General features: G+C 39.4%; 1 pseudogene; it reads right to left on the minus strand.

Annotated features, from left to right (window-relative positions):
* LOC136131350 (14-3-3 protein theta-like) overlaps positions 1-14778 on the minus strand; it is a 53211-nt pseudogene extending 38433 nt beyond the window's left edge.
* Positions 14779-15239: the final 461 nt, after the last annotated feature.

Consider the following 15239-nt stretch of genomic DNA (forward strand, 5'->3'; position numbering starts at 1 on the left):
TTTTGTTTGTTCTTCTTTCTCTAGTTCCTTTAGGTGTAAAGTTAGATTGTTTATTTGAGATATTTCTTGTTTCTTGAGGTAGGCTTGTATAGCTATAAACTTCCCTCTTAGAACTGCTTTTGCTGCATCCCATAGGTTTTGGATCGTCGTGTTTTCATTGTCATTTGTCTCTAGGTATTTTTTGATTTCCTCTTTGATTTCTTCAGTGATCTCTTGGTTATTTAGTAATGTATTGTTTAGCCTCCATGTTTTGTGTTTTTTACAGTTTTTTCCCTGTAATTCATTTCTAATTTCATAGCATTGTTGTCAGAAAAGATGTTTGATATGATTTCAATTTTCTTAAATTCACTGAGGCTTGATTTGTGACCCAAGATGTGATCTATCCTGGAGAATGTTCCGTGCGCACTTGAGAAGAAAGTGTAATGTGTTGTTTTTGGATGGAATGTCCTATAAATATCAATTAAATCTATCTGGTCCATTGTGTCATTTAAAGCTTCTGTTTCCTTATTAATTTTCTGTTTGGATGATCTGTCCATTGGTGTAAGTGAGGTGTTAAAGTCCCCTACTCTTATTGTGTTACTGCTGATTTCCTCTTTTATAGCTGTTAGCAGTTGTCTTATGTATTGAGGTGCTCCTATGTTGGGTGCATATATATTTATAATTGTTATATCTTCTTCTTGGATTGATCCCTTGATCATTGTGTAGTGTCCTTCCTTGTCTCTTGTAACCTTTATTTTAAAATGTATTCTATTTGATACGAGTATAGCTACTCCAGCTTTCTTTTGATTTCTATTTGCATGGAATATCTTTTTCCATCCCCTCACTTTCAGTCTGTATGTGTCCCTAGGTCTGAAGTGGGTCTCTTGTAGACAGCACATATATGGGTCTTGTTTTTGTATCCATTCAGGAAACCTGTGTCTTTTGGTTGGAGCATTTAAGCTATTCACGTTTAAGGTAATTATCGATATGTATGTTCCTATGACCATTTTCTTAATTGTTTTGGGTTTGTTTGTGTAGGTCCTTTTCTTCTCTTGTATTTCCCACTTATAGAAGTTCCTTTAGCATTTGTTGTAGAGCTGATTTGGTGGTGCTGAATTCTCTTAGCTTTTGCTTGTCTGTGAAGCTTTTGATTTCTCCATCGAATCTGAATGAGATCCTTGCCGGGTAGAGTAATCTTGGTTGTAGGTTCTTCCCTTTCATCACTTTAAGTATATCATTTTTATCATTATACACTTAAGTGTATCACTCCCTTCTGGCTTGTAGAGTTTCTGCTGGGAAATCAGCTATTAACCTTATGGGAGTTCCCTTGTATGTTATTTGTCATTTTTCCCTTGCTGTTTTCAATAATTTTTCTTTGTCTTTAATTTTTGCCAATTTGATTACTATGTGTCTCGACGTGTTTCTCCTTGGGTTTATCCTGTATGGGGCTCGCTGTGTTTCCTGGATTTGGGTGGCTATTTCCTTTCCCATGTTAGGGAAGTTTTCGACTATAATCTCTTCAAATATTTTCTCTCGTCCTTTCTCTCTCTCTTCTCCTTCTGGGACCCTTATTATGTGAGTGTTGTGTTTAATGTTTTCCCAGAGGTCTCTTAGGCTGTCTTCATTTCTTTTCCTTCTTTGTTCTTTATTCTGTTCTGCAGCAGTGAATTCCACCATTCTGTCTTCCAGGTCACTTATCCGTTCTTCTGCCTCAGTTATTCTGCTATTGATTCCTTCTAGTGTATTTTTCATTTCAGTTATTGTATTGTTCATCTCTGTTTGTTTGTTCTTTAATTCTTCTAGGTTTTTTTAAACATTTCTTGCATCTTCTCGATCTTTGCCTCCATTCTTTTTCCAAGGTCCTGGATCATCTTCACTATCATTATTCTGAATTCTTTTTCTGGAAGGTTGCCTATCTCCACTTCATTTAGTTGTTTTCCTGGGGTTTTATCTTGTTCCTTCATCTGGTACATAGCTCTCTGCTTTTTCATCTTGTCTATCTTTCTGTGAATGTGGTTTTTGTTCCACAGGCTGCAGGATTGTACTTCTTCTTGCTTCTGCTCTCTGCCCTCTCTGGCATCACTTTTATATCCATTTTACACGGAGGAAACCAAGGCACAAAAAGGTTCAGTACAACTTTTAGTTGTACTTCAAGCAATGAACAGTTTAGAGAGATAAGACATATTCAGATATAAACAACCAGTCACACTCTTTCCCCATACATTCTCCCAAAGACTCCTTTTCTTCTGAATATTTATTTCTGCCTTTTGTTTCAGTTGGCATCCAAGCTACTCTAATGCCACCTTTTGACCAGCAGAGGGAACCCTCTGACTCAGTACCTTCCCTATAATCTTACTCTCCTTCTAGGAGTCCTATGTTAGTGGAATTCTGTCCTACATTCCATTTTTTCCAATTTTTTAAAAAAAATTATTTGCCTGCATTGGGTCTTAGTTGTGGCTTGTGGGATCTAGTTCCCTGACCAGGGATCAAACCCTGGCCCCCTGCATTGAGAGTGCAGAGTCTCAGCCACTGGATGACCAGGGAAGTCCCTTCCTAGTTTTAAAATGTCCATTTTATTCTATATAACACTTAAAGCTGTCATTTACATCTGAGGAAGAGACGATTACGAAATTGATCTATGTAAGTAAAACACTTACTCTGAGAAATGTTGTCCATACATTGTAAAATTTCAAACTGTTGAGTCTATACACTGAATGGATTTCTTTGCTACAGAGAATCCAAGTGGAATGAGGAATGGAGATGGGTAAAAAGTTTTCTTGAAGGAAAAAATGATGACACTCTGTATAGATTTAGCTTTCTGCACTTTCTGACGTCACTCTCTTCTCCTGCATTGTCCGATGTCCATAGTGTTAGGTTGTCTCTAAGCTACTGCATGATAAGGATATTTTTGTATGAGTCTTCATTCAGTACATCAAGTTCTATGATGGCTTCATCAAAAGTCATTTTAGCCAGTGTGTAGGCAAGCTCTGGGTTATTTAGGATCTCAGAGTAAAGTATAGAAAAGCTCAGAACCAGTCCAAGGTGGATTGAGCGTGTAGATTACATCTCTTTCATGTTTATATCTAATGCCTTTTGGTAAGCTCCTTGGGAATTGTCTATAGTTTGTTTTTGATCATCAACTTAGGCAAAAGAGATACTGGAAGTAGTCTCAATTTTCAGATAAAAGACTACTTTCTGGATTAGCTGCACTGGCTATTATGTACTTATCCAACAATCTCAGGTCAGTGATACAGATGGATCTCAGTTCAGACTCTACTTTTTCCTGATAGTTCTTAATCAGCTTCAATTTCTTGTCAGAGGTGTTGGTTTTCTGGTCAAAGCTCAAGATGACTCTGCAGGTGGACCTGGGGCCTCAAGGATGTTCATGTAGACCTCCCAGAGTAGGTTACATTCTCATTAGTTAGCTCTAGTGGGTCTTCATCTTTCTTTTCAGTCAGAGCTGTGGTTTTGTCAGAGTAACCAAAGTTTCAGCTGGGTGTCCAGAGGGCTCACGTGCATCCATCCACTGCACACAAAGAGAGTAATGGCTGTGCTACTGCTCATACCAGTTGCCAAAGTGGTAACCCTGATGGGGCTGGAACTCTGGCTTCACTCTTCGCCTGTACCAGTAAGAATTATTTTGTTGAGCCCTGTCAAAACCTGCAAAACTCTCCGTCCAGTCATTAGACAAGAATAAACTACAAGATAGGTTAACTTTGAGACTTCCATGATCCTAATTCCCTAAGGACACCAAGTGAGACAGAAAGGATGGCACAGCTGTCAGGTGCTCTGAGCTTGGGTCTTCAATGTTTTCCCTCTACTACCCTCCAAGTAGTTTCTAAGAAGAAAAAATAATAATAAATTTCTCCTTTATTCAAGCTTTCCTCCTCCTGTCCCATTATTTTTGGCAATGGCAGAGCTGAAGTACCCTGGTCCCACAATTTCATTGGTGTCCCCCTCCCCAATTCTTTGATGTTGACCTTTGACATTCCCTCAGTCTGATTGATATACAGTGCTTTGCAAAATCAGCTTTAAGGTTTCTCTTCTAACCAGTCTGCAGCCTCTAATTTACCCTAAATAGAATTTCTGGACATGCCATTACCTCCTGGAGACTTTTAGCAGGGAATGACTCAAAGCAGGAAGTCTGCTATCTTTTCTGAACCCCACTCATCCTTTGAAGCCCTCATTCCCCTAAACTGGGTAGGATTAGTGGTGCCTCAGTCTCATCTCCATAGTTTGCATTTGTCCAGGAGCAACAGAACCTGGCTTCTCGGCTAGCTTACTTCTAGTGATGCTCTTTGCGGATAAAGTTCTTTACAGTTTGTGTATGAGGCTAGGGCCTTTCTTAGTCTCAGTGTAGATGGAGTCTCCTTCTCTAACTAGCTTCTTTCAGTTCCTTTTAGAGGGTATAGGAATGGGAAGAACATTTTTTAAAGTATGCTTTTATTGCAACCTCCTTTACTCTTTAATTTTACAAAATGAAGAAATTGAGGGCTGGAGAGGTAAAATGACCTGGTTAGATTCACATAGCCAGACAGTAGAGAGCAGAAGACTGAACCCAGGGCTCCTGATCCACAGACTAATGCCTATTTTTCCTGTTTTCTTGAAAAACAATATTCCAACAGTTTTTAAAACACTGCCTTTTCATTTAAAAATATTTGCTATTTCAACTACATTATGAATTCAGTCAGTGGCCTCCCCTCAGAAGTGAATTATTATTTAAATCAAGTTTTCTATGGGAAAATGCATTTCTAAATCTAAATATTTAATTTCCTTATTGTCTTAGTCAATTTGGGCAGTTAAAATACCATAGACTAGGTGGCTTAAACAACAGACATTTATTTTTCACATTTCTAGAGGCTGGGAAGTTCAAGATCAAGGTGCTGGCAGATTTGGTATCTAGAAAGGTCCCTCTTCTTGATTTTCAGATGGTTGCCTTCTTGTTGTATCCTCATATGGGGAGGCTAGTAGCTCTCTGATCTCTTCGTATAAGGACACTAATCCCATCATGAGAACCCCACCTCATTACCTCATCTAAACCTAATTACCTCCCAAAGGCCCCATCTCCAATGCCGTCACATTGGGGATTAGGGCTTCAACATATGGATTTTGGAGGGAACACAAACATTCAGTCAACAGCACTTATAAATCTTTGAGACAGCATGTAATACCTTGTAAAGATTTAAAGACACTAGATGAATATTGTAAAATTCTTAGGTGGAAATGAAGCAATTCCGGCCTTCTCTGAAGGGATATCCATGTACAACAGGTGAGGGAATGTCATGGTAGCCCGTAAGGCTGGAAGAAGAATATCTCCCTCCACCATCAGCCCACAGTTTTAGTTCAGTGTTCAGATTCATAATTTGAGTAATTCAAATTACTTGTATCTTTAATATGCTCTTTTAATTATGCTCTCCTTGTTTCTACATTGTTGTAGCACCTACCTTCTGTCAGGAGTGGTATTAAACTTACAAATAAATTATTGTCAGGCCATTTAAGAGCATTAAGTTATATGAGTGCTAATTAATAATGACAAAAACAAAAGTTCACAAGCTGGGTAACATTTCCCCAATTATTTTCTGTGGAGGTAGAAAAAAATCCCATCTTCAAACAATTTGGGGGGACTTCCCTGGTGGTCCAGTGGTTGAGAATCTGCCTTCCAATGCAGGGGATGCAGGTTCAATCCCTTGTCGGGGAGCTAAGGTCCCACATGCCACGGGGCAACTAAGCCTGTGCACCACAACAAAGGATCCCGCGTGCCGCAACTAAGACCCAATGTAACCAAATAAGTAAATAAAAAAATATTTTTTAAAAACCACTTTGGGTTTTTCCATGGAGCTAGTAATTTTCAGAGCTACCATTTACTGAGCACTTACTTGTGGCAGCCGCTGCCCTGAGACTACTTGAAGAAGGAGAGATGACCATCCAGCTCCTAGGTGCTTTAGTCCACCTTGCTCCCTGCTCCGATCTGCTGCTACAGCTTCAGTCACTGTCTGATGTCACTAGCATGAGAGTCCTTCAGGCTGACTCACAGAAACCTTAAGAAATAATAAAATGATTGTTGGTTTACCCCATTAAGTTGGTGTGGTTTTTTACAGAGCAATTATAACTGAAACAGGTATGTAAGTATTACTGGAAGAAATAAGCAGGAACTGGGAAGACCTGGGAGGGAAAGAACTGACAATGACAGAAGTTTGCACATTGGAAGTTTTTAAAGCTCTAATTACATACAGAGAATTGACGTGTGTGTGTGCGCACACGCACACACATGTTCTTGAGTGTGTTTGCCAGGTTGGGAGGTGGGTATCAATCTGCATGCCTTACTTTTGGAACTTTGGAAAAATAGGTTACCTAAAAATTCTATTTTCATGAGGACCTAAATGTGTACAAGAAGAAAGTATAGAGATTTGGAATTGATATGCCTATGGTACCCTACCCACTCCATGAGGAGCCTTGGACTGGTGTTTGGAACAAGTGTACTGGAACCTCTCTCCTATCCTCAGTCCTATGCTTCATCCCCATCCCATGTCCATTCTTCAGTAAATATACTACACTGACTGATTCCAGGCTCAAGAAAGAGACAGCCTGGTTTTGAATTCTGGCTTTCTCATCTACTAGCAACGTGGCCTTGAGAATCCAACAAATGGAAAATTGTTTTTATAAAGGAAAAAATCAAGGGAATTGTCCAGAGCCTACATGCCCAGGCAAATGAGGGACTGGTTATGAGAAGCTTCAATGAGTGAGAGACTAAAAGAATATAAATATATAGGAGGTTACAAGCTGCCGTAAAATAACTTCATTCTGAACCCAAAAGTTAACTTAGAAAAACAATGAAGGAAAGAAATCTCACTTCCTAAGAAATCAGGAAAAGTAAAGAGAGTTCTCTATATGGATTGGAAGACAATGAAGAAATTAGAGCTTGTGAATCGGATTACCTTTGTGTATATAATGTGTAAGCCAAGATTTCCCCACATATATTACAATATTTTGTGCTTTAATTGCCTGGCAGAAATGTGATAGGTAGGTGACTCAGTATGGACCAAGAGTAATGAAGAAGAGAGAAAGCAAAGCCCATTTTTTTGCACAAACATGGCAAAAAAACCAAACATTTGAGGAAACCCTAGGCATCTTTAGTTTAAGGGATACCCTGGCCTAATTTCATCAAAGATACAAGGTTCCAATTCACCAGCAACTTGTTAGTCCCCTTCCTCACTTTGTGTTGCCCAGACCTGGGCTATGTATCAAACAACCCTGGAACAGCAGATCTCTAAAATCCGGGAGACACCACTCAAGCACACCAGATAAGATTAATATTATTTGGACATGCAACAAAAGGTGGGTTTGTTTTCCTCACAAAATGATTCTACAGAGCATTTTCTGCTCCCCTAGGAGACCTCAGATACCAAATTATTTTTTCTTCAAGTAGCACTTATGCACAGCCCCTAGGATCCTGATAAGCAGTAAGTTTACATTACAGAAATGAAAACCCTCATCTTTTAATATTGTTTGGCAAATAATAGGAAATAAAGACCCATGGGATTCAAATATTTTCCCCAGTATTAAAATAAACTGGATGTTAGTGATAAGAATGGGTTTAAAATAGGAAGTAGTTGCAACCCTGACTAGTCCCAGTTAATGAGACAAAAGCTCTCACCTATTTGTTTGAGTGAGAAAAGTCAGAGGTGTGCTATTTATTTGTGCACAAAGGGAGAAAAAAGGACATTCTAAAACTCTTCTCCTGGCTTAACAAAGAAACATCATAAATACTTAGTTACCTTTTAAAAAGTAGAGATGTCAGTTTTAAAATAATTACTAGGGAGCAAATTATTAAGATAACCAATTAGAACTGCAGGCTGGTGAAGGTCACAGGGAACTTTTCAAAGGACACAGCAGCAATTTCTCCTCAAGTCTGGCTGTCTTTAAAAGATTCCTTTGTATAAGTATTTTGTTAAGCCAGTTTTATAATAACAGAAAACAGCACAAGTTTATATATTTTTACAGGTGTCTCCAGACTGAACAGGAAAGTAAGACTGGTACTTTTGCGAACATCCTAGATTCAACCCTTTATTAGAAATACCTTGGGAATTCCCTGGTGGTCCAGTGGTTAGAACTCCATGCTTTCACTGCTGAGGACGCAAGTTCAATCCTTAGTCAGGGAACTAAGATTCCGCAAGCCACATGTAGTGGCCAAACAAACAAACATACAAACAGAAACCCTAATCCTAACCTTCATGTTATTGAACAGTGTCTGCTTGTCTGTAAGAGAAGAAAAAACCTCTTTTCCTCTTTGCTTTTCTGAAAAATCAGGGGCAGTTAGAGAGAAAATGGCAAGGCCTAAAACTTACTTTTAAAAAGCATGTTTGTTAGAATCTTTGGTGGCAATTGATAGAGAGCCAACTAAGCTACACAAAAGGGGAAGAAAGGAACTTGCTGTGAGGAATTAAATTGTCTCACAGAACCCAAGGGCAGAGATGTAGCAGGACCCTGATAGTCAACTGGAACCAGGGCTCAAGCACCACTGGGAAATCAGGAGAGGCTCTCCATCCTAGGTCTCTGCTTCCCCTTCAGATCTCCATTTTTCTTTGCTCCTGCATACTGGCTATCTCTGTTCTCCAGACCATGGGGCAGAAAATATCACCATCAACAACTCCCTCCCTAGAATTTAAGACAGTTGAAATCTTCGGTCCCAGTTCCAAATCTCCAGGGAATAAGTCTCATTGGCTTACTTTGGTCCCCAGGATGAGAGAGGGGAAGAGTGTTCAAGTTTAGGAAGAATATATCTTTATATGGATTGAGAATGTAAGCCCCTAATTTCCAGAATATGGAGAAAGAGGGCAGTTCCCAGGACTCTGGAGGATGCCTCTCCAACTCATAGGCAAATTCTTGAAAAATGATTCTATCCCAGGTGATTGCATTTATATATTTCATAGGTAAAGTCACCCTATTATATTGTAAATATAATGTACTCTGTATCAATACATTTCAGGTTCATTATCAGCACCTGTTTGTGACAGTTGGTGTTTTCAGGATAGCACTGACAGCACTGAAATGTTTCCATTTCAACTAATTTATTTGGAAGAAACAAGTTCATATGCTAAATGTAATTCTGAGTTGAACAAAATCTCCACTAAAAAGTTAAAAGTGTGTTTTCAAGCTTATAAGCACTGAGAAGCTATGGCCTTATCTTGTTTTATGAGAAGAGCCAAGGAGAGAACCAGGGGAGAAGAAGCACTTTTCAATTTACCCAAGGATGAGTCTGGATATTTGATTTTTACCCAAATGATCTATTTTCTTCTACCTATTTTATCATAGTACTCTCTTTTGTTAAGTTTGCAAATATGAAATAAAAGTCATTTAGGAAACATTCAGTAAAAAGTTGCTGTTGCCTATGCTTTCCATCTCTGGGGGAGTTTGGAATTTCTACCAGAAGATAGAGAATTGGAAAAATTTTGATTACTCAAGATAATGCCCATTTATTCTTTCAGTCAACAAATACCTATTAAGTTCTTGCTATTGTCTGGTTCTTGGTATACAGTAATCAACAAAATAGACAAATTCTTTCCCCTTCTACAGACTATATTCTAGTGAGAAAGATTGTCAATAAAAAGTGCATAAATTTATGTCAGGTGGTCATAAGCAACATAAAGGAAAATAAAAGCAGTATAAAGGGAGAGAGTGATAGAAGTGCTAGTTTAAATAGAGTGAATGTTCAAGGAAGCCTCTTTGAAAAGGTGACACTTGACAAAAATCTAAAAAAAAAAAAAAATGAAGGGAGTAAGCCATGCTAATATTTGGGAGATAATGGGTTTTGAAGCTCTGAGTTTTGGTTGATTCCCAGTCTCCAAAAAGCTTCTTAAAGTGATCGAGTGACTCTTCCTACCGGACGATCCTAGTTCAAGCAGTGAGTGCACTGATTCCTGTGCCCTCCACCAGCCCTGACACTGCAGGCTCTGGTTCTTCACCATAACGAGTCTCTTGCTCATCTTTGGCCACAAAACACCAACAACAATGCTAAGCGCCTCAGCTCTTTACAAGACTTTCCAGAGAATGTCTCAACTCTTTCAGCCAAACTTGGGTGGTCATCCTAAGAGTAGCTGCGGTGGGGGGATGTGTATGTGCATGCAGGGACTTTTCTTCTCATCCCTACATCTCCATCAGCTGCCCAGATAAGCCGTACAAATAAATATACAATCTAAGTTATAGTATACTTTTAGATAAGCAACTTCGAAATAAGTCCCCAAAGTGAATTCCCTTCCCCCCAACCCCCCATATATTCAAACACACACAAGTACACAAAAGACAGTACTGCTCCCGATGCCCCCAGATGGAAGTTCTGGCACCAACATTGACTGCCATCATATAGTTACAGCTCATTTAGCTCTCACTAGCTAGCCTTCCTTACTGTGTTTACAGTCCCGGTGTTGTTGCAAGCTGGGTTCCCCAGGAACTGACTTGAAGACTGAGTGAGTGTGCATGATGTTTGTTAAGGAGTACCTTGGGATTAGCACCTGTGTAATGGAAGAGAAGGGAAGGGAAGGAAGCTGGAGTGGACAGAGGGAGAAGTCGAATTGTGATGCAGTCCTGATGACAGCCTTGGCTGATGCCACAGGGAGCTCTGGAGCTGGAATGACTCTCCAGAGCTGTCCCAGGTTGGGCCAAGATGGCTAGACCTTTATGTTCCCACATCAGTCAGTTATTTTGAGGAAGCCCAGGCCACAAAGAAAGGCCATGCATACATGTTCCAGCCAAAAGCCCCTGCTGAGGTCCCGGCCAACAGCCCACATCCTTTTACACGCATGTGGATGAGGAAGCCTCAAGATGACTCCAGCCCCAGCCAGTCTGACTGCAACCCCAGGAGACTAGGCTTAGCCGGACCCAGTCAGCCCCCAACACTGTGAGAGATAATAATAAAATATAAACAATTATTCCATGCAACTGAGTTGAGGCACGTTTGTTACATAGCCGTAGATAGCCAAAACATTGAAGAATCCTCCCAAGGGGCTGAAGCAGATTTATCTCAACATTTTCTAATCAGAAGCACTTAATATTATTGTCTTCAGATCTAACCATCATATCAAATTTCCTATCACAGTTTCTCTCAAGAGATTTTATATTCTTCAAAATCGGATCTTAAGATCTGCCTTTCATCTCCCTGAGGTAGAAAAGCAGATAATTTTCCTGTAGTAGGTGGCATGTAGGTTATGACCCTGAGGACAATGAAGTAACAACTTATTTTCTGTTGGGAGCATCTGCACTACACCACAGAACCAAGTAGTTGTATCCCAAGTAGTGGGATTTTGTAGTTTATTGCTTTGCCTTTTATCTGCTCACATTTACTAGTTCATTCTGAGACTTTACTACAATAAGTAAAAAGTAAATTACTTTAAAGGAAAATAAGTCAATAGTTAAAGAAAAAATTATTATTTAAGCCATTGAAGGATTTAAAAAGGAGAATAACGGGCTTCCCTGGTGGCGCGGTGGTTGGGAGTCCGCCTGCCGATGCAGGGGACACAGGTTCGTGCCCCGGACCGGGAAGATCCCACATTCCGTGGAGTGGCTGGGCCCGAGAGCCATGGCCGCTGAGGCTGCGCGTCAAGAGCCTGTGCTCCGCAACGGGAGAGGCCACAACAGGGAGAGGCCCTGTACCGCAAAAAAAAAAAAAAAAAAAAAAAAAAAAAAAAAAAAAAAGAGGAGAATAACATGTTCTGATTTACATATTAAAAACAATGCTGTTTCTGTTATGTGGAGGAAAGAAGAAAGAAGATGAGTTAGGAGGCTATAGATAGATAAGATAGATAAGAATCAGTAGAATTTGATGCCAGATTAGATATGGAAGATAACAAAAGTGAAATTATCAAGGATGATTTCCAGGTTTCTGGAATGAGCAGCTGGAAAAAAAGGCTGAAAGAGAAGTGGAATTGGAGGCGAGGAAAAGATCAAAAGTTCAGTTTTAGCCAAGTTCAGAGGTTTCCGTGAATGAAAATATCAGGAAAGATCAGTTGGATAATACCCTCTGGAACCCCAAACAGAGGGGAAAAATAAGAGTATAATCCAAGTTGCAAATGTGCTCCTGCATGTATTGCTGTTTATCCAAATGTGCTCGTTATTTCCTTTAGCATCTTCAAAAATTATTGTTCAGCCTTGCAGAAATGCAGATGTGCCTTATTTGTAAAGTTGCCGTGAAATGTCTGCCATCTGGTGGACAGTCATGGAGAGTGCTATAAATTTACTTCAACCAAAGGAATAGAAATGCTTTTACTGCCAAGTAGCACAAATCTTTTTAATGTCACTGTCTTACTAATAAACAGTCACATCTTTATCTATATTTCTCATTAGGGAAAATTGGTTGCTATGTTTAAACCTAAATCACATCAAAGTGTGCAGCACTGAAAAGGTTTATAAAAGGAATCTTTCGTTTTATAAAGTATTAGAACCAACATTAAGTATAATTCCCCAAATTGGATATTCTAGGAACTACATCAGAAAAGATGGAGTCTTTGGCCTCTCTGACAGAAAATAAATTAATATTTATTTTTTCCCTCAGGAACAGCCAGTGGGTGCTGGAGCTGGCTTACCCAGGCTCTTGAGAGCCAATTGTGCACATCTCTCCACAACTGTACGTTCTGTGATTTCAGGTTGGTAGCTTGAAGTTGGCCATGGTGCAAGTACTCATACCAAAAAAGTCAACAAAGACTTCAAATCAGAATTTCGTCTTTGTTTCTGTTTTCAGAAAGCCAGTTTATTGGCACACTATACATATATCACTTTTCTCTCTTGATTCCACCAATTTTTAACAAAAGCATTCCATGGAGCATTTGTTTTAAATTTTTTATTTTATTTAAATACACATTTCCAAATTTGGGAGACCATGGAATGTTTTAGGAAATATTATTTGAGTTTTATACTTTTCTTTTAATTGGAGGAGCCCAGAGTGAATTTTTAGGTTATTTATGATTAAAATTATTAAATAAAAATATTATATCTCACATCACTGAAGTCCTAGTAGGACCATTACCAGTTCTGGCGTTTGGATTTCTTGAAATAATGATTGTCAGCTAATAGGTGCAATGAATGACCATATAGTTCCAAAATTGGGACCAGAAATCTAAAAGTTCTAAGTACATATCAATGGAGGAATATGTGCTTTGAGACTGTCCTGGTCTATTTTTAGAGAGATGGACTTGAGAGGGATATGTTCTTATTGTATTTGTCTGATGACTCAGAAATAGTCCCTCTGATGTTGTCTGAGGGCAGTATGATCAGTTTACCGTTGCCTCTAGTTACATTGCCTTAAAAAGGCTTAAACCATAATGCAAGGGAATTCTTTTTTTAAAATCCAGATCTCATGTTAACACATAAGGACAAGTCCTAGACATAGAACTATTGGATCAGGGTCTTTATGTTCAGTCCTTCACCATGCCATATTCTAAAATAGGATTTTCAGATCTTATGGGTTCTATAAACTTCCTTGTAGACAGCTATCTTTGTATCTCCTACACCCAGCATAAAACTTCAAAAAATATTTGTTCATTTTTTACAAAGTTATAAAGGTAAAAATAAATGCAATTATTTATTTAATGCCTGTTTTCCCCAGGGGACTGCGAGTTCCATGGGGTCAGGGATCATATCTGTCTTGCAAATACTGTATCCTCAGTGTCTGGCATATGGTAGGGAATTCATAAATATTTATTGAGTGAACAAATAGAATATAGATGTTAGTGATGATATTAGGTACTGGATCTAATACAGGTGTATTTAAATTTGTGTTGCAGGTATTCTGGCTTACCCAAAATGCCATTCTGTTTTTTATAGGTGATTATATAAAGGAGATTAGGGGGCTTTACTCAACCATCTCATGATACTCAGATTAATTATTCTGATTGTTAAGGGTCTGAATTTAATACAGTAAGGAAATTTTCCTGGTTTCTAGGATTCTTGTCAAACACTAGTCAAGGGAAGAACAATTCACTTGTACTGTTTTGGGGGTCACTCTTCCCGAGTTACTTAGTCATTATGCTTTCCTCCCCTTGAGACAGGAAGGGGGCAAGGGCACAACCTTTGAAAGAAAGACATAGCCTGAGAACAAGACATAAACTGATTAGAACCAAATAGGTCCCAGACTTCCACTAGACCTTGAGCCTCAGTACACGCTCAATGTAACACATCAACAAGCTAAATGACAGTTACAGGCACCATGACAGTTCCAAGGCCAACCACAAAAGGTCAAAAGTGGGTGGTGGCCCAATTCCTGGAAATCCCCACCCCTTCCCCCAAATAGCTGGAATACTCCTCCCACTCATTAGCCTATGAAATTACCCACCCCTATAAAAACTGACAACTCCATATCATGGTGCCTTTCTCACCTTCTGAGATGGCTCACACTCTGTGTTTCTCCCTGAATGAATCTTCTTTCTCTTTACTGTGGCTCATTCTTGAATTCTTTCTTGCACAAAGCCAAGAACCCACACTTGGTGGCCATCTCGGGACTCACCTGAGACCTGGGACATGGCCATCCTCTCGTGCCCCACTCTCTTTCCTGCAACACCCTTTCCTTTTCGCAAAATGAGGGAACCTGAAGTAAAGGCACAAAACCATGTCTTAGGCAAGATTATGTTGGTTTTACTTGTAAATAGTTTCTCCCTTCTTAAGAACCAAATGCTTCTTAAATAGGTTATAGTCAAAATTTATAATCTTCCTGGTCAACATCCCCTACCATCTGAACTTTGAAAATCTAGTTAAATTTGTCTCCTTCCAGTTTCTCTTCATGCTGTTGGCAGACCCATCTCTTTTGTGCGACATGGTCGTGTCATGCTTTTGCTTTCTTCATGTCTTCAAAGCTCTTTTTCACTTATATTAATACAATGATGTCAGGTCTAGAAACTCCACCTCATGTCTGAGACTTTCCATGAGACTTTCTTGGAAACTCTCTCAAATTAAGCACTGGTATATATACCTTTGTAATACAAAATGTCACCCACTCAACCCTGGGATAAAGGGATTAACAGTCAGTAGGGTCCTCAGCTCAGTTCAATGGCAAAAAGTGTCATGGGGGGATTCCCTGGTGGTCCAGTGGTTAGGACTCTGTGCTTCCATTGCAACGGGCACGAATTTGATCCCTGGTCAGAGAACTAAGCCCCCACAAGCCGTGTGGCGTAGCCAAAAACAAACAAACAAAACCAATCCCCCAAAAAAGTGTCATGGGTCTTTATTTATGTGGGATCCATGCTCAGTTTGGACTCCAAGCAGGAAAATCTTTCTTA

The sequence above is a fragment of the Phocoena phocoena genome, chromosome 11 (assembly GCF_963924675.1).
Source record: "Phocoena phocoena chromosome 11, mPhoPho1.1, whole genome shotgun sequence".
Classification (NCBI taxonomy): domain Eukaryota; kingdom Metazoa; phylum Chordata; class Mammalia; order Artiodactyla; family Phocoenidae; genus Phocoena; species Phocoena phocoena.